At 43.3% G+C, this 19,235-nt stretch overlaps 1 non-coding gene and 1 pseudogene across 1 annotated transcript; both read right to left on the bottom strand.

Annotated features, from left to right (window-relative positions):
• Positions 1–236: 236 nt before the first annotated feature.
• LOC138987171 (5S ribosomal RNA) lies at positions 237–355 on the bottom strand (annotated as a pseudogene).
• Positions 356–4,678: 4,323 nt separating this feature from the next.
• LOC138987170 (5S ribosomal RNA) lies at positions 4,679–4,797 on the bottom strand. Its single transcript, XR_011463568.1, has one exon. It is a non-coding gene; the product is annotated as a 5S ribosomal RNA (ribosomal RNA).
• Between the last annotated feature and the right edge of the window lie 14,438 nt (positions 4,798–19,235).

Here is a 19,235-nt window from a genome sequence, read left to right as displayed (position 1 = left end):
GGCAACCCAGGTCTGCAGCGGGAGTCGGGGCACCGGCCACCCACCCCGGGAGGGGCTGGGGGTGCGGGGGCCCAAGAGTCGGGTCGCCGCTGCCTTCAAGGGCGCCTGCGGCTGTGAGTGAGGTGGGGTGCGAGCGGCCAGGGGCCGCTGGGGCTTGCGGCGCCAGTAACGCCGCGGAGGGCTGGGGGTGGGGGGTGGGTGGGGGTGCCGGGGGCTAAAGGAGAGGGGAGGCAAAAAGCCTACAGCACGCGGTATTCCCATGCGGTCTCCCATCCAAGTACTAACTAGGCCAGACCCTGCTTAGCTTCCGAGATCAGACGAGATCGGGCGCCTTCAGGGTGGTATGGCGGTAGACGGAGGCGGCTGCCGCCGGGCGCCCTAAGAGCCCCTGCGCTGCGACTCCCTTTCGCTCTGACGTACCAGTCGGACCAGCTGGCCGCAGCTCTCCAAGCGGGCGCGCGCTGTACTCGAGCCGCACGACCCGCGACCAGACTCCGGCCTGCCGAAGCCGCCACGCCCCCGAACACCGCCACCACCCCCGGCCAGTAAGCGCCTGGCCGGGCTGGGGGCCCGGAGGGCTTCCGGGACCCCCAGCGGCCGGGCATGCGTGTGTGCGTGCGGGGCCTGGGGGGTCGGGTGAGGGGCGCGGAGGTCTCGGCGCCCTCCCGCCCTGGGCCTCTCCAGGCCCGGCCCCGCTCGGCGGGCCTCCCCCCATCCAGTTCGCTGCTCAGGGACACTCGGCCCCGCCCCGGAGGTTGTCTGGCTTCGGGGCCCGAAGCCTCCTGCGGGCCTAGGCACAGCCCAGCCGGGGCCCTGAGCGCCAATCCTGCCCGGCCCCTGCCCGCTGCCCAAACCCACCAGAGCCACCTGCGCCGTCGATCCGAGCGCCTCAACCCCGCCCCTTCGCCCTACCGAGGGCCCCCTTGCCCCCACACCGCCGGCCAGGCACAAGACCTTCCTGAGAGAGCAGACGAGCCACAGGCAGGACAGACACGGACAGACGCCCAGACACTCGCACGCACCCACGCGAAGGGAGACAGCCGGCCTGCGCAAGCTCCTCAGCCAGAGCCATAACACCTGTGAGAGGCGGGGCCAGAGGAACGGACGGGCGGCAGGGTGTCAGGAGAGACAGAGGCAGAAAGAGACGAAGGTTCAGAGACAGACTCGAAGACGACGGGAGGGAGATACAGACAGACAGACAGACGCGCGCGCGAAAGCACACAGGCACAGGGAGGCAGAGACAGAGAGAGGGAGACACAGAGCGACTGACAGAGGCGGCAAAGAGAGACAGACAGGGGAGAGAAGATGGCATCCGACCTGAGACAGACATACTGGCACAGACCGTGACGCACCACAGAGGGAGGCCCTGCGGAAGAAGCAGCTTCCCCAAGGGAGGGGGCGTCAGCCTTGGGCCGGGCCCTGGCTGGACGCGGTGCCCTAGGGCTGGCGTTCGCCCGTGGAGACCCCAAGACTTCCTCGCAGCCGTGGTCTCAAAGGTCCCCTTTGGCTTGGCTACCTAAGGCGAGACCCCGCCCCAAGGCCAGAGGGTGAGTGTGTGAGAGTGTGTGTGTGAGTGTGTCGGTGGGCGAGGGTGGGGTCAAGTCGACTTGGGGCCGGGCAGATACCCAGAGTGGAGGGGGGAGGCCGGGGGTGGGGAAGCCTGTGGGTCCTCTTGCTGTCTCTCTCTCTCCCTCTTTCTCTGTCTCCCTTACCTGTGATTTCCAGCTCTTGACCAGTCTTGGCGGTGGGGTGTGTGTGTGTGTGTGTGTGTGTGTGTGTTTGTATCTCTGTGTGTGTGTGTGTGTGTACCTCCAAACCCAAAGCAACTTTCTATGGAGACATAGTGAAGGGTAAATGCACTCTTACTCATCTGATATACCCTAAAATACTGGACATGTCTGGACTCAGACTTTGAGGGCAGCCATCCTGCGAACTCTGGCGGTCATTGATGGTGCTACAACTGTAATCCTCTAAAGCACCAAAAGTCCTGTACAAGTCCAGACGTCTGCTCTGTACAGTCTCTTCCTACAGTACAGGAAGTATAGAACAGAATGACACATTCTTTGTTAATTGTACAGATGACTCAGCTGCTATCTGCTGCCTAGTCAACATGGTCAACATGAGGGAGTCAAGCAAGAGTTCCAAATCTCTTGAATGTGGCCCTTGGAAATACTTCTGTTCTTAGTTGCTAAGTTGTGCCCAACTTTTACGCCACTCATGGACTGTGGCCCGTCAGGCTCCTCTGTCTGTGGAATTTCCCAGGCAAGAATACTGGTGTGGGTCGCCATTCCCTTCTCCAGGGGATCTTCCCGACCCAGGGATCAAACCCGAGTCTCCTGCAGGCAGATTCCTTCCCATCTGAGCCACGATACTGCTAATTCCCTAGTCAAAATACAAAGAAAAGATCTCGTGTTCTACTAAGTGGAAAGATGATTTAAGAAACGGAAGGTTTCCTTTGTTGGTATATTTGAATCTTTATTTAGTTTTATTTTACTTTTACTATTAAGGCTACTTGAACTAGGCAATGGAGAAAACCCAGAATTGAAAAGCAATGGACTATTTTAAAGAAACATGTGGCAGGTGAAACTTTCTTCATTTTTTTAGAGTTGGTTAAATGCAAAATCTTTATTCAACAACTATGAATATTGTCAACTTTATTTCAGATCTCCATTATGAATCACTAAGGCATCAAGGAAGAAAGGAGTAGAGGTGGAGAAAAAAAGAGCAACCTTTCCCCTTGGCTCTATCTCAACCAGTTGCTTAGTTCCTTCATCTCATTGACTACAGTCTGGGATTATCTTGTTTGTCTGATTCTTGTTTGGGGACCGTTTATAGTCACAGGGCTATAAACAGTGGTGGGGAAGCCCTTCTTTCCATTCCACATCAGACCCAGTGGACAGTCCAGGCCCTGCCCCCTGCATTGAGTCTGTAGCAACAGAATCACCAGTGATGCTGCTGAAAAATGCATATTCCTGGAATGCACTCCATTAGCTACTGACTGAGGTGGTGGTCTGGAACCTATAACTGGAAACTTTCTTGATGATTCCAAATCACACAAAAGTCTGAGGACTATGGAAGATCTTCACATTTCTGGAAGAGCCACACACCTACAGAGGGAACCACAAGCACTGCCTGAAATGCTAAAGATATAAGTATTGGACTAAAAGTTTGAAGGTTTCAACCTTTGCTATATAAGTAAAATGATCTTTCTTTGAAATGAAAGTGGAAAATACCAGAAGTTCACATGGTTCTAGAGCATTTTAAAAACCCTCAATGATAGAAATCTGATGTACGGGTTCCTTGAAAGCAAAAACCTATGTTTATTGATATTTTTTAATGCCTTAGGTTGTGCCTTGAATATAGGGTGCACCTCAACCGAATAAAGAAAAGAATTGAATTGACAAAGATACAAAGAGATCAAAAGTTCTGAGCCAAGGGAAAAGTTGAGGCTTCAAAGAACTTTTCTGTCTTTCACATACTGAATAAATATTGAGCATCTACAATGAGCTCATAGGCATGTAATAGGTTTCTGGAAATAGAATGCTGAGATAAGAAGACACACAGTTCCTGCTTTCACTGAGACTAATCTAATGATAAATAATGGGCAGATACTTTGAGAACGTATATAGAGGACTCTTTCCTGACCAAACCTGGGTGTCAGAGAAGGGTTTTCAGAGTAATAATTGAGTTGAGATCCATAGGTTGAACCGACTAGGGTAAGATGCAAGAAGAATTTCAGGCAGGTACAACAGTATCTTGGAAGGCTATGTGACAAGGGAAACTTAGTACATTCAAGAAATGAAAAATGCCCTATGGGATGTAACCAAAAGAGTGCAAAGGCATTCCAGTGAAAAGAAATCAGAGAAGAAAGGAACCAAGCAATGAAGGGATTTGGTCGTATGTTAAATATGACGGGAAAATACAAGAGCAGTGTTTAGCAGGGAGGTGATAGAATTGGATCTGCATTTTAAACAGGTCCTCTTGCTCAACATCACTAATTATTGGAGAAACCAACTCAAAACTACAAGGAGGTACCACTTCACACTAGTTCAGAATGGTCCTCATTAAAAAGTCTGTAAATAACAAATGCTGGAGAGGATGTGGAGAAAAGGGAAGTCTCCTCTACTGTTAGTAGGAATGTGAGTTGGTTACAGTGACTATGGAAAAGAGTATGGAGGTTCCTCAAAAAACTAAAAATAGAACTGCCGTATTATTCAGCAGTCCCACTCCCAGGCATATATCCACCAAAACTATAATTCAACAAGATACATGCACCATCTGTGCACAAGTATCTGTGTGTGTGCGCGGGCGCGCGCGAGCACGCGCGATCGCCTGCGAGGCTGGGGCTGGGGCTGGGGCTGGTGCAGCCCCGGGGATGGCCTGCGGCATGCCAAGGGAGCCCCAGACGGAGACCCGCAGGTCGTCTGGTTTCCTAGAAGCAGAATGCGGAGGGGCTCGCGGGCCGCGCGGAGGCAACCCAGGTCTGCAGCGGGAGTCGGGCCCCGGCCACCCATCCCGGGAGGGGCTGGGGCTGCGGGCGCCCAAGATTTGGGACGCCGGTGCCTTTGAGTAACGCCGGCTCTGGGCGCGGTGGCGTGCGAGGGGCGCCAGGGGCAGGTGGGGCTTGCGGAGACAGCCATGCCGGAGGTACGGGGGCTAAAGAACAGGGGAGGCCAAAAGCCTACAGCACCCGGTATTCTCAGGCGGTCTCCCATCCAAGTACTAACTAGGCCCGACCCTGCTTAGCTTCCGAGATCAGAGGAGATCGGGCGCGTTCACGGTGGTATGGTCGTAGACGGAGGCGGCTGCCTCCGGGCTCCTTGAAAGCCCTGCGCTGCGCCTCCCTTTCGCTCTGTCCTGCCGGTCGGGCAAGACGGCCGCACCTTCCACGGGGCGCGCGCTGTACTCGAGCCGCACGACCGGCGACCGGACTCCTGCCTGCCGACGCCGCCACGCCCCTGAACACCGCCACCCACCACGGCCAGCAACCGCCTGGCCGGGCCCGGGGGCCCGGAGGGCTTCCGGGACCCCTAGCGGCCTGCCGTGCGTGCCTGCGGGTCCTGGGGGTTGGGGTGAGGGGCGCGGAGGTCTCGCCGCTCTCCCACCCTGGATCTCTCCAGGCCCGGCCCCGTTCCGTGGACCTCCCCTCATCCAGTTCGCTGCTCAGTGCCACGCGGCTCCGGAGGTGTCTGGCTTCGGGGCCTGCGGCGGCCCGCACCCCGCTGCCCGCGGGCTTCTGAGCCTCCTGCGGGCCTAGGCGTGGCCCAGGCGTGGCCTGAGCGCCCATCCTGCAGGGCACCTGCACAGTGCCCAAACCCACCGGGAGCCACTAGCGCGGTCGACCTGAGCGCCTCAGCCCCGCCCCTTCGCCCTGTGGACCCCTCCCCTACCCCCGCTCCCCGCCCCCCCACCATGTCACTGGCCAAGCACAGATTTAATTCACGTTTGTTTATGTGATCTCTGTGTTTGGTTTGGGTATCAGTTTGTTTAGCTGGTTTTCACTAACTGGAAAGCTTTCAGTTTCCTATTACTGCAACTTGCTTGTTTGCTTAAGGTTTTTCAGAACTCATTCGGCAAAACATTTTGGCTGTGGTCTTTTCTTTTCTTTTTTTCTCTGTAAATAATGGTTTTAGCTTTTTCAAAAATTGTATTTTAAAAGTAACTCATTGGTGCATTTTTATTATAGAAAATTCAAAAAATGTAGAACTATGTTTCCATCAGGCACTCCCAGAATTCTTTTTTTTTCCTGGGAGGAAACCACTGTCAATGATTTGCTGACAGAGAATGGAGAGTTATTATTTAGTGTGCTCAGACTTTCAGTTTTGCAAAATGAGAAAAGTTCTGGAGATAGATTGTCATAATATGTCTTACCCCATCCCCTGGCAAAAGCCATCCTACTTTCTGTCTCTATGAACTTAACATACCTCATATAAATGGAATTGTTGCAGGAAGAGGGACCCCTTTCAGGGCCCGAAACTGGGCTCTTGTCTAACGCTTGGAAATGAATTGTCCGAGGAGACACATGTGCTGACAAAGCAAGAGATTTTATTGGGAAAGGGCACTCGGGTGGAGAGCAGTAGGGTAAGGGAACCCAGGAGAACTGCTCTGCTGCGTGGCTCTCAGTCTCGGGTTTTATGGTGATGGGATTAGTTTCCAGGTGGCCTTTGGCCAATCGTTCTAATTCAGTCTTGCCTGGTGGCGCACACATTGCTCAGCCAAGATGGATGCTAGTGAGAGGGATTCTGGGAAGTGGACGGACACGCGGTGTCTCCTTTAGACTTTTCCCAGACTCTTCCAGTTGGTGGTGGCTTATTAGTTCCGTATTCCTTATCAGGATCTCCTGTCATAAAACAACTCATGCAAATGGTTACTATGGTGCCTGGCCAGGGTGGGCAGTTTCAATTAGTGTGCTTCCCCTAACAACTCCCCCCTTAGAGACTCCATACTCAAGATACTTCTTGGGAATTGGGGCGGAGGTCTCTTTCTTCTGTAACTTCTTCCTGCTGTGCATGGGCATAGGCCTGCCTAGCAGAGCAGAAGTCTCTCTGTACCAGATCTAAGTCAAGGTATTTTTTTGCCTGAAACCAGCATTCACTCTTGTAATAACAGCAATTTAGTTTGAAACTGTTGGCCCCTCTCAGAGATGAAATAGACAGGGGCAAACAGGAGACCTAACAGGATGGTCATCTCTGGTCCCCGGAAACAGAAGGCAACATTTGGGGTGAGGGTTGCAGGATTTGTGACCCTTTTTGATTGGTTGCTGGTGAGGGAACAGAGCTGTGCTCCAGCAATCTTGTGTTCAGTCTGAGGTTACCATCCTCCACCTGGGTGGGGGCTCCAGTTCTATAGAAAAACTCAAAGACATTGGTATTCATATTTCTTTGAGTAGGAACCAGGACTCTGTCTGGAGGCTGTACCAAACTTTGTTTCTCCTGTTTCTGTATCTCCTCCCTTCCCTGATTAGCAATTGTTTGAATCCACCCTTTGGAACTCAGGGAAGGTCAAGGAGGCTGAATGAAGCCTATATCCTACAGACAAGAAATGGAGAACACAGAACAGATCTCTACTCCAGAGCCCCACAGAGTTCTGTTCGGTTTTAATTTAGGGAATGAGGCAACTATGATTATGATAATTTCCTGTCAAAATGGAGCATAGGACTGCCTCAGCTTGGAGAATAGACACTGACTTGAAAGTATTCCTGAGTTCCAAGTCCTAGATCTGAGCCTTGTATGATTAAAATCTCAATCCCTTGGTCTGCCATTTTGGTGTAACAGACCCAATTAGAAGTATTTGGAGGAGTGATAACTGGAATTTAGTAGACAAAATAAATCTCATTTCTTTTTAGAATAGGCCTGAAAAACTAGGCAACTAGCCGAGTAGCCAGTTGCCAGTTTTATAAAAAGTAAGGTTGCAGTTACTAGCTTCCAGAAGACATTGTTTTGAGAATGGTGGCATCCAAGCCTGCCAGGACTCAGAAAACTCAAGTGTTTAGCAATACAAGGTCTATAGTACACCCATAGCATCACCTAGTTATTTCCCAGGATATCTGAACCATAGCTACTCTATTTTGACTTTTAATTATAAACTTTTCCTTAATAGCCAAAGCAGATTTCGCCGTTAATGACGTCAGTGTTTCTCTAGGTATGAGAAGATGCAAGAATTTGGACTCATAAAATCTTCTCCTGAAAAGATCTAACTATCTGAAGGCCTGTTCTGCCAGTTTTTCCCAGAGTACAGAGTGTATCATTCCTGATTTTCACCCTGAACTCCTTTCAGGAGCATTGAAAGTCAGCAGTTGCAGTGGTCATGATTTAATCTTTGTAGGTGTAGATGGCAAGTGTCAGTCTTCAGTTGGCAGAGCCCCTTTTTGCTCATAAACTAGACCATGATTTTGAAGGGGGCATTTCATGACCATTTTATCCCATGGTGCTGAGAATGTCCATTCTCAGGTTTGGCAAAGATTCTGTTGATAGGCCACTCAATGTGCTGTTACTGGACTAGGCCATAAAATAGTATCCAAAATTCTCTGGACCACTTGTCTTACTAGCCTCTTGGTCCAGGAAAATATTCCCTCTTGTTGCTTCTTCCCATATCTAGAGTTACACTGTTACCATTATCGATCTCATATGGGACTATATATTATTAGAGGCCTCAGACACAAATTTGACAGTGTAAGAAACAGCAGTTTTGTAAAACAGGTGAAATACAAATAACATAGCCAGCAGTATTAGTAAAGTCCCAAGTAAGACTTAAGAACTTCCATTAGATGTAGCACAGTAGATCTCAGGTCATCTGACTCAGTCTGCTCTGTAGAATCTATATCTTCCAGGGAAATTATATATTGGCACTGTCTATAAGGCACATAGCCCAGTTTTCTAGTGTTACTACACTGATTGTCCTTAGTATGATTTAATTGTTTCCAATACAGAGGAGACTTTAAACCTAAATTACCATAGCCTGGTGTTATCTATATAAATTCATCCCATAATTGTGGGAGATTTTTCCTCCTTTGCTGAAACTTTTCTTGTTGCTCTGATTGAGCTTGAGTAATAGAAAAAAGCTCAAATTTATGGCCAGAGTCAGAGCTGACATTATTAATTGGCCCGGTGAGGGGATCCCACTAGTAATATCACAGTGACCTGAATATGACTATAATTTTTTTTAAAGTAAATTTTCTCAGGACCAACCAGTTAGAGTCTTGTATTAGAGAAATTTACAAAGGTAATCCAGAACTAGAAACAGGTAATCTGCCACAAACCCAACAATTAAATTGATTTCTAAAACTAGCATAGAATCAGGCCTATGATAGAAAAGCATTTGACTTATATGCAAAGGTCTAAGAAGTCAAGAAAACATAAATGATCAAACGAATCAGGTCCAGCATCTTGGGCAAGCTGTCTACCTCTGATGTCTTCGTCTTCTCATCCTGGTGTAGTGTAGTGTATCCTGATGATAAAAAAGTCCTTCCATCCAGGTTGGAGACAGTCCCTTAAATTATGTCTTTTTCCAGTCCTGGTTGCAGGTCATGAGGCATCTGATCTTCATCCAAAGATAGATTACTGAGATAAGCTTCAGAAACAAACTTAGGATATTCTTTAAGAATTCAATTCAATTTTACATTAATATCACGTAACAGCAAAGAACTATCCAAGAAATGAGTCTTACTACATGCAGACTTCCGTTAAAAAACTGGGATTTAACATTTATTGAAACATCTTTTTCTCCCTAAAATTACCCTCGTTTTAATCAAATATAACCAAATTAAGACTAGCTTGTTTACAAAATAGGTCTGTTTTCATTAATTTTGGTCTGATGATTTATATAACCACACTTGATCATATTTTGCTGAAACATTTATAGAACCTCAGACTGAACTTTTAAAATAAAGCAGGGCTGGGAAACTCACACCAAAGGCTTATCACAGATTTTGCCTAACAAATCTAGCTGAATTCTTCCCTTTTTAAGGTCTCAAAAATTTCTTGAGATTTTTGTACTTGTGAGATAACCTTCCTAACTCATTTGATAAACTTACTGGAAACCTAAGAAATTCCAATTTTTGGAGGAGTCAGAAAATTCAATTGTTTTGTTTATAACGTTTAATTTTACCAAAGTATTGTCATAATTAGTTTGAGAGGAAGGTTTTCCCTACTCCCTGAAAACCTGATTCAAACCTGTAATTTTTCAGATAGAAACCATAAAAGTTATAAGCATATTCGCTGGTTCATTCAGTCCTTTTGTTAACTTTTGTGAAGTCACTGGTTTTCCATAAGAATACCAGGACATATCAGAATGTTAAGAACTCCATATAATTTCTAGGATATCTGTATTAGTAATTTTACCATACATTATAACATGAGCGGATTTATTACTCATTTGATGATCTTTTTCATGTAATTTAACCAACCAAATAAACACAGTTTAATATCTCTCTTTGGGATGTTTCAGGGGCCTTCTGAAGCACCCAAAGTTAGCTAGAGGTCAAAAAGAACTTCAAAAGAATTCGATTTAGGAAGTTTTATCAAAAGATCAATTAAACGCGTTTAGAATATTTGGTCAGATTTAGTCAACGTTGATGGGTGTATCATTTAGCTTGTTGATGTGTCACAATGGGCGTAAATACTATGAAAAATCAAGGACTAGTGAGAGTCAGCTCTGCCATCTTGGACCTAATTGGTCTTTAACCAGTTTTCTTATGGCTGTGTCATTCCTAACAAAATCAATGTATCTAACTAATTGTAATCCCATTTTAGAAAATCCTGATCATGCATAACTCTTTTTAGTATTTTTCATACCTTTTTTTTTTTTTTTTTATAAACTGAAAACACACTTCCTACTTTCCTCTAGCAAAAAGAAGAACTAACTTTTATATTAGCATTTTATAGATTGGTGAGCATAAATACCAGTGATAATTTCTAAAACCCTTTTTTCCTTAGAACATTTTATGATGGCACCAAACATTATTCATTTATAGTCCCAAATCTCTTTAGTTTCTCTGTAAAAGGAAATTAGTGTTTAGTAGTAAATGTTTCAAAATCTTATTTTATTTGAAAATGACCTAACTATTCAATAGACTTCCAACACTTACCACACTCAGCACAACCCTTAGAAATTTAAGTCTCCAGTTTTATCTGGAGAGACTATCTTAGATATTTCTAAAGAATAATTATTTTTAATAGAGTTTATATAAAAGCTCATATCTCAGTTTACATTTTTTTTAGAAGTTTCTTCACTTGGAGGTAATTTCACTTGTTGACAAACTTGTAACAGATATAATATTTAACTTATATTAAACCTACCTCCTGTTGAAAATATTCTACAAATGTTAATTACAACTAAGACATGTCTATATTAGATAGGTCAACAAACAAACATTAATATCAGGTATTTAATACTGAATATTTCCCAGTTCACATGAACCTGGAATTTATTGTTTAAATTTAGAATTATTTGATTTGTAGCACTTACTTTTTTTAAGCCAATTAAATAGAGCTCATTTACAAATTAATCATGTCAAAAATATTACCCAGAGACAAAGACATACTGGGACATATTTAGACAGACAACTGCAAGACCTTGCCTCATTTTCTAAGTTTAGTCATGAATTTGATACTATAATATAAACTTTACTAATTTATATTAAAAAAGTTGAAATAAATAAAAATTTTAATGTCTTTTCCCCCTTTTCCTTAGTTTCAGGAGTTAGAGATGATCTAGATAAGTGTTCCTTTAGAGAGCCCTGATCTCAAGGCACAGGAAAGAAAATCAAGTTCTAACAAAATGGCAGCAGGTCTAAACCAAATGGTGGCCAGACAAAGCAAAATGGCCATCAAAAAACACAACACAGGACACAGAATTAAAACACGCACTTATAAACCTGAAAGTCCTCATCAGACACTCCCTTTTAATACAAGAATATAGTCTCTCAGTAAACCTCCTTTCAGAGACACAGAACTTCAGATAAAGGAAAATATCTCAGGTCTTCAAAAATTTCAAAGGGAGGGAAGGAAGCCAGGTTGAAAGAAGAGGGAGGAGGCGGGAGAGGGGGTAAAGGGGGTGGCCTTTCACAGACGTCTCCTGCCACCTTCAGATACCCAGGCATTATGGGACTTTACCCCTGGGCCTCCAGAGAAGGGAGGACAGGAACTTGGCCTCCAGAAATCAGACCAGACAGAATCAGAATCTCAGATTATCTGCCAAGGGAGGTGATCAGTCTCAATCCTCAGCTTAGGCTGAGGGCCCTATTTGGAACCAGATTCCTGGGTCCAGGACCGGGGACTAGAAAACGGGGAAGGATAGGAAGGGATTAAGGAGAGAAATTTTGAGGAAGGGAAACCAGGTCAATTGTAAGAACAGCAATTTAGCTGGAACTAGGCCCTGGCAGTTATATGAAATAGACAGGGGCAAATAGGAGGCCTAAAAACATGGTCATCACTGGGCCCCAGAAACAGAAGGCAATTTGTGGGTGAGGGCTGCAGCGTATGACTTTCTTCTGACTGGTTGGTGGTAAGGCAACAGAGTGGTGCTCCAGGAATCTTGTGCTCAGCCTGAAGTTACCATCCTTCACCTTGGTGAGGGCTCCAGTTCTGCAGAAGAACTCAAAGGACATTGCTATGCATGCTTCTTGAGTAGGAAGCAGGACCCTGCCTCAGGTTGTACCACCATTTGATTGCTCCTTCTGTTTCTGTCCCCTCCCTTCTCTGATTAGCAACTGTTTGAATCTGTTTTGAATCCTCTGGGACTCAGGAAAGGTCAAGAAGACTGAATGAAGCCCATATCCTACAGACAAGAAATGGAGAACACTGAACAGATCCGTACTCCAGAGCCCCAGTGAGTCCTGCTCAGTTTTAATTCAGGGAACTAGGCAACTATGACTGTGATAACTTCCTGTCTAAATGGGGCATAGGACTGCCTCAGCTTGGAGAATAGACGCTGAATTGGAAGCATTCCTGAGTTCCAAGTCCTAGATCTGAGTCTTGTATGATTAAAATCTCAATCCCTTGGTCTGCCATTTTGGTGTAACAGACCCAATTAGAAGTAGTTGGAAGATTGACAACTGGAATTTTAATAGACAAAATAAATCTCATTTCTTTTTCAGAAGAATAGGCCTGAAACCCAGTCTGGACCTGGCACTTCTGGGAGACTTTGTAGCCAGGTAGCCAGTTGCCTAGCTCTATAAAAAGTGAGTTTGCAGTTACTAGCTTCCAGCAGACATTGTTTTGAGCTGAAAAGATCTAACTATCTGAAGGCCTGTTCTGCCAGTTTTCCCAGAGTACAGAGTGTATCATTCCTGATTTTCACCCTGAACTCCTTTCAGGAGCATTGAAAGTCAGCAGTTGCAGTGGTCATGATTTAATCTTTGTAGGTGTAGATGGCAAGTGTCAGTCTTCAGTTGGCAGAGCCCCTTTTTGCTCATAAACTAGACCATGATTTTGAAGGGGGCATTTCATGACCATTTTATCCCATGGTGCTGAGAATGTCCATTCTCAGGTTTGGCAAAGATTCTGTTGATAGGCCACTCAATGTGCTGTTACTGGACTAGGCCATAAAATAGTATCCAAAATTCTCTGGACCACTTGTCTTACTAGCCTCTTGGTCCAGGAAAATATTCCCTCTTGTTGCTTCTTCCCATATCTAGAGTTACACTGTTACCATTATCGATCTCATATGGGACTATATATTATTAGAGGCCTCAGACACAAATTTGACAGTGTAAGAAACAGCAGTTTTGTAAAACAGGTGAAATACAAATAACATAGCCAGCAGTATTAGTAAAGTCCCAAGTAAGACTTAAGAACTTCCATTAGATGTAGCACAGTAGATCTCAGGTCATCTGACTCAGTCTGCTCTGTAGAATCTATATCTTCCAGGAAATTATATATTGGCACTGTCTATAAGGCACATAGCCCAGTTTTCTAGTGTTACTACACTGATTGTCCTTAGTATGATTTAATTGTTTCCAATACAGAGAGACTTTAAACCTAAATTACCATAGCCTGGTGTTATCTATATAAATTCATCCCATAATTGTGGAGATTTTTTCCTCCTTTGCTGAAACTTTTCTTGTTGCTCTGATTGAGCTTGAGTAATAGAAAAAAGCTCAAATTTATGGCCAGAGTCAGAGCTGACATTATTAATTGGCCCGGTGAGGGGATCCCACTAGTAATATCACAGTGACCTGAATATGACTATAATTTTTTTTAAAGTAAATTTTCTCAGGACCAACCAGTTAGAGTCTTGTATTAGAGAAATTTACAAAGGTAATCCAGAACTAGAAACAGGTAATCTGCCACAAACCCAACAATTAAATTGATTTCTAAAACTAGCATAGAATCAGGCCTATGATAGAAAAGCATTTGACTTATATGCAAAGGTCTAAGAAGTCAAGAAAACATAAATGATCAAACGAATCAGGTCCAGCATCTTGGGCAAGCTGTCTACCTCTGATGTCTTCGTCTTCTCATCCTGGTGTAGTGTAGTGTATCCTGATGATAAAAAGTCCTTCCATCCAGGTTGGAGACAGTCCCTTAAATTATGTCTTTTTCCAGTCCTGGTTGCAGGTCATGAGGCATCTGATCTTCATCCAAAGATAGATTACTGAGATAAGCTTCAGAAACAAACTTAGGATATTCTTTAAGAATTCAATTCAATTTTACATTAATATCACGTAACAGCAAAGAACTATCCAAGAAATGAGTCTTACTACATGCAGACTTCCGTTAAAAAACTGGGATTTAACATTTATTGAAACATCTTTTTCTCCCTAAAATTACCCTCGTTTTAATCAAATATAACCAAATTAAGACTAGCTTGTTTACAAAATAGGTCTGTTTTCATTAATTTTGGTCTGATGATTTATATAACCACACTTGATCATATTTTGCTGAAACATTTATAGAACCTCAGACTGAACTTTTAAAATAAAGCAGGGCTGGGAAACTCACACCAAAGGCTTATCACAGATTTTGCCTAACAAATCTAGCTGAATTCTTCCCTTTTTAAGGTCTCAAAAATTTCTTGAGATTTTTGTACTTGTGAGATAACCTTCCTAACTCATTTGATAAACTTACTGGAAACCTAAGAATTTCCAATTTTTGGAGGAGTCAGAAAATTCAATTGTTTTGTTTATAACGTTTAATTTTACCAAAGTATTGTCATAATTAGTTTGAGAGGAAGGTTTTCCCTACTCCCTGAAAACCTGATTCAAACCTGTAATTTTTCAGATAGAAACCATAAAAGTTATAAGCATATTCGCTGGTTCATTCAGTCCTTTTGTTAACTTTTGTGAAGTCATCAGGTTTTCCATAAGAATACCAGGACATATCAGAATGTTAAGAACTCCATATAATTTCTAGGATATCTGTATTAGTAATTTTACCATACATTATAACATGAGCGGATTTATTACTCATTTGATGATCTTTTTCATGTAATTTAACCAACCAAATAAACACAGTTTAATATCTCTCTTTGGGATGTTTCAGGGGCCTTCTGAAGCACCCCAAAGTTAGCTAGAGGTCAAAAGAACTTCAAAAGAATTCGATTTAGGAAGTTTTATCAAAAAGATCAATTAAACGCGTTTAGAATATTTGGTCAGATTTAGTCAACGTTGATGGGTGTATCATTTAGCTTGTTGATGTGTCACAATGGGCGTAAATACCAAGGCTCAAGGACTAGTGAGAGTCAGCTCTGCCATCTTGGACCTAATTGGCTTTAACCAGTTTTCTTATGGCTGTGTCATTCCTAACAAAATCAATGTATCTAACTAATTGTAATCCCATTTTAGAAAATCCTGATCATGCATAACTCTTTTTAGTATTTTTCATACCTTTTTTTTTTTTTTTAACTGAAAACACACTTCCTACTTTCCTCTAGCAACCAAGAACTAACTTTTATATTAGCATTTTATAGATTGGTGAGCATAAATACCAGTGATAATTTCTAAAACCCTTTTTTCCTTAGAACATTTTATGATGGCACCAAACATTATTCATTTATAGTCCCAAATCTCTTTAGTTTCTCTGTAAAAGGAAATTAGTGTTTAGTAGTAAATGTTTCAAAATCTTATTTTATTTGAAAATGACCTAACTATTCAATAGACTTCCAACACTTACCACACTCAGCACAACCCTTAGAAATTTAAGTTACGCCAATCTGGAGAGACTATCTTAGATATTTCTAAAGAATAATTATTTTTAATAGAGTTTATATAAAAGCTCATATCTCGTTTACATTTTTTTAGAAGTTTCTTCACTTGAGGTAATTTCCTTGTTGACAAACTTGTAACAGATATAATATTTAACTTATATTAAACCTACGTACAATGAAAATATTCTACTTAATGTTAATTACTCTAAGACATGTCTATATTAGATAGGTCAACAAACAAACATTAATATCAGGTATTTAATACTGAATATTTCCCAGTTCACATGAACCTGGAATTTATTGTTTAATTTAGAATTATTTGATTTGTAAGCACTTACTTTTTTTTAAGCCAATTAAATAGAGCTCATTTACAAATTAACTTCAAAAAATATTACCCAGAGACAAAGACATACCACGACATATTTAGACAGACAGTGCAAGACCTAGCCTCATTTTCTAAGTTTAGTCATGAATTTGATACTATAATATAAACTTTACTAATTTATATTAAAAAAAAGTTGAAATAAATAAAAATTTTAATGTCTTTTCCCCCTTTTCCTTAGTTTCAGGAGTTAGAGATGATCTAGATAAGTGTTCCTGAGAGCCCTGGTCTCAAGGCACAGGGAAAGAAAATCAAGTTCTAACAAAATGGCAGCAGGTCTAAACCAAATGGTGGCCAGACAAAGCAAAATGGCCATCAAAAAACACAACACAGGACACAGAATTAAAACACGCACATATAAACCTGAAAGTCCTCATCAGACACTCCCTTAAATACAAGAATATAGTCTCTCAGTAAACCTCCTATAGAGACACAGAACTTCAGATAAAGGAAAATATCTCAGGTCTTCAAAAATTTCAAAGGGAGGAAAGGAAGCCAGGTTGAAAGAAGAGGGAGGAGGCGGGAGAGGGGGGTAAAAGGGGTGGCCTTACAGACGTCTCCTGCCACCTGCAGATACCCAGGCATTATGGGACTTTACCCCTGGGCCTCCAGAGAAGGGAGGACAGGAACTTGGCCCTACCAGAAATCAGACCAGACAGAATCAGAATTCGAGTTATCTGCCAAGGGGAGGTGATCAGTCTCCAATCCTCAGCTTAGGCTGAGGGCCCTTCGACCAGATTCCTGGGTCCAGGACCGGGGGACTAGAAAAACGGGGAAGGATAGGAAGGGTTAAGGAGAGGAAAGAGAGAGGGAAGGGGAGAGAGGTCAATAAAGTTTCTTGTTCCTTACTGGTCAGGGCATTCTGGCCAGTTATCCACATCAGGAGGAGACCAGGGACAAAAGGGTACCAGTTGCGGCCACTGGGTCTGGTCCATTGGCAGGCAAGCTGGCCCCTGAGTACCCCGAGTGGTCAGGATGTCAGTCTCAGTGAAGAAGAGTCCCCGCCAGAGTCGCCATTTGTTGCAGGTAGAGGGACCCCTTCCAGGGCCCGAAACTGGGCTCTTGTCTAACGCTTGGAAATGAATTGTCCAAGGAGACACATGTGCTGACAAAGCAAGAGATTTTATTGGGAAAGGGCACCCGGGTGGAGAGCAGTAGGGTAAGGGAATCCAGGAGAACTGCTCTGCTGCGTGGCTCTCAGTCTCGGGTTTTATGGTGATGGGATTAGTTTCCAGGTGGCCTTTGGCCAATCATTCTAATTCAGAGTCTTTCCTGGTGGCGCACACATCGCTCAGCCAAGATGGATGCTAGTGAGAGGGATTCTGGGAAGTGGACGGACACGCGGTGTCTCCTTTAGACCTTTCCTGGGCTCTTCCAGTTGGTGGTGGCTTATTAGTTCCGTATTCCTTATCAGGATCTCCTGTCATAAAACAACTCATGCAAATAATTATTATGGTGCCTGGCCAGGGTGGGCAGTTTCAATCAGTGTGCTTCCCCTAACAGAATCATACATATCCTTTTGTGACTGGCGTATTTCAGTTAGCATACTATCTTTGTGGTTTATCTATGTGTCATAGCATGTGTCAGAATTGTCTTACTTAAAAAAATTTTTTTAAATTTTTTTTTCATTTTGGCCACCCCAGACCTTTGTTGCAGCATGCGGGCTTTCTCTAGCTGTAGTATGTGGTATGTGGGTTTCTCTTGTTGTGGCACACCAGCCCTGGAGCACATGGACTCAGTAGTTGTAGTGTGCTGATTTAGCTGACTTGCGGCATGTGGGATCTTAGTTCCCCCACCAGGGACTGAATCTGTGTCCCCTGCATTGTAAGGCAGATTTTTAACCAGTGGACCATCAGAGAAGTCCTAGAATCTCCTTACTTTTTAAGGCTGAAAAATATCCCATTGTATATATTTACCACGTGATAGCTTCCCACTCATCAGTGAATGGACACTTAGGTTGATTTCATCTTTGGCTGAAATAATGCTGCTGTGAATATGCATGTGCAAATATCTGTGTGAGTCCCTGATTTCAGTTCTTTGGGGTATACCCAGAAGTGGAATTGCTGAATCATGTTGTAACTCTATATTTAATGTTTTGAGTAACTGTTTTCCATAGTGATTGAAAAAATTATTTTATATTTCCATCAGCTGTTCCCAAGGGTTCTAATATCTTCACATCCTGACCAACACTTGTTATTTTTTTGTTTGTTTGTTTTTAATAATGGCCATCCTAATAAGTGTGAAGTGATATCTCCTTGTGGGTTTGATTTGCATTTCCCTAATGATTAGTAATGTTAAGCCTGTTTCTTTGTGCTTATTGACATTTGTATATCCTCTTTGGAAAAATGTCTATTCAAGTCCTTGCCCACTTTTTGAATTGGGGTGATTTTTTTTGTCGTTATTGTTGGGTTGTAGAAATTCTGTATCTGTTCTGAATATTAACCCCTTATTTGGTATGTGATTTACAGATATATTCTCCCACTGCATGCCTTGGCTTTTCACTCTATTGATAGTACTCTTTGACGTGGAAAAGTTTAATTTTGATGGAGTCCAGTTTGTGTTTTTCATTTGTTACCTGTGGTTTTGACATCATATTCAAGAAATATTTGGCCATATAATTATTTTTTAATTTTCTTTTTTCTTTTCCTGGAAAAAGGAGATTCAAAGATGTTTAATTTAACTATTATGTTGTGTACAGTTGTGAAAATGAATGAAGGACAATTTGGCTCATCAACATGATTTTATTTCAGATAAACAGCATTGTTCAAAGAAAAGCAAGTCACATAAGAATATACACATACGTATGTAGAGAAAGGTTGTTGTTGAACGAAAAGACCCCGGGATTCTTGGCCCCCAGAGGAGAAGAATTCAATCCGGGGCCAGAGATGAGGCTTGACTGCTCAGAGATTTTGTGTAATAAAGTTTTATTAAAGTATAAAGGAGATAGAGAAAGCTTCTGACATAGGCATCAGAAGAGGGCAGAAAGAGTACCCCCCTGCTAGTCTTCAGCTGGATGTTATATAGTCACTAGCAGTCTGTTAATGAAAGAAAGGAATGTCTTAAAACTCAGAATGGCACCAGGCCCCTCACCCATAAGATGCATTTTGGGATAATCTTGGCACCAAATGGTTCATCCTGGGCCATAAAATGATTAACTTGAATCTTGTAGAAGGACAGATTACCATACAAATAGTTTCATTTATATAGA

The sequence above is a fragment of the Bos mutus genome, unplaced genomic scaffold (assembly GCF_027580195.1).
Source record: "Bos mutus isolate GX-2022 unplaced genomic scaffold, NWIPB_WYAK_1.1 CTG929, whole genome shotgun sequence".
Taxonomy (NCBI): Eukaryota; Metazoa; Chordata; class Mammalia; order Artiodactyla; family Bovidae; genus Bos; species Bos mutus.
This window is presented reverse-complemented; position numbering and strand designations above follow the sequence as displayed.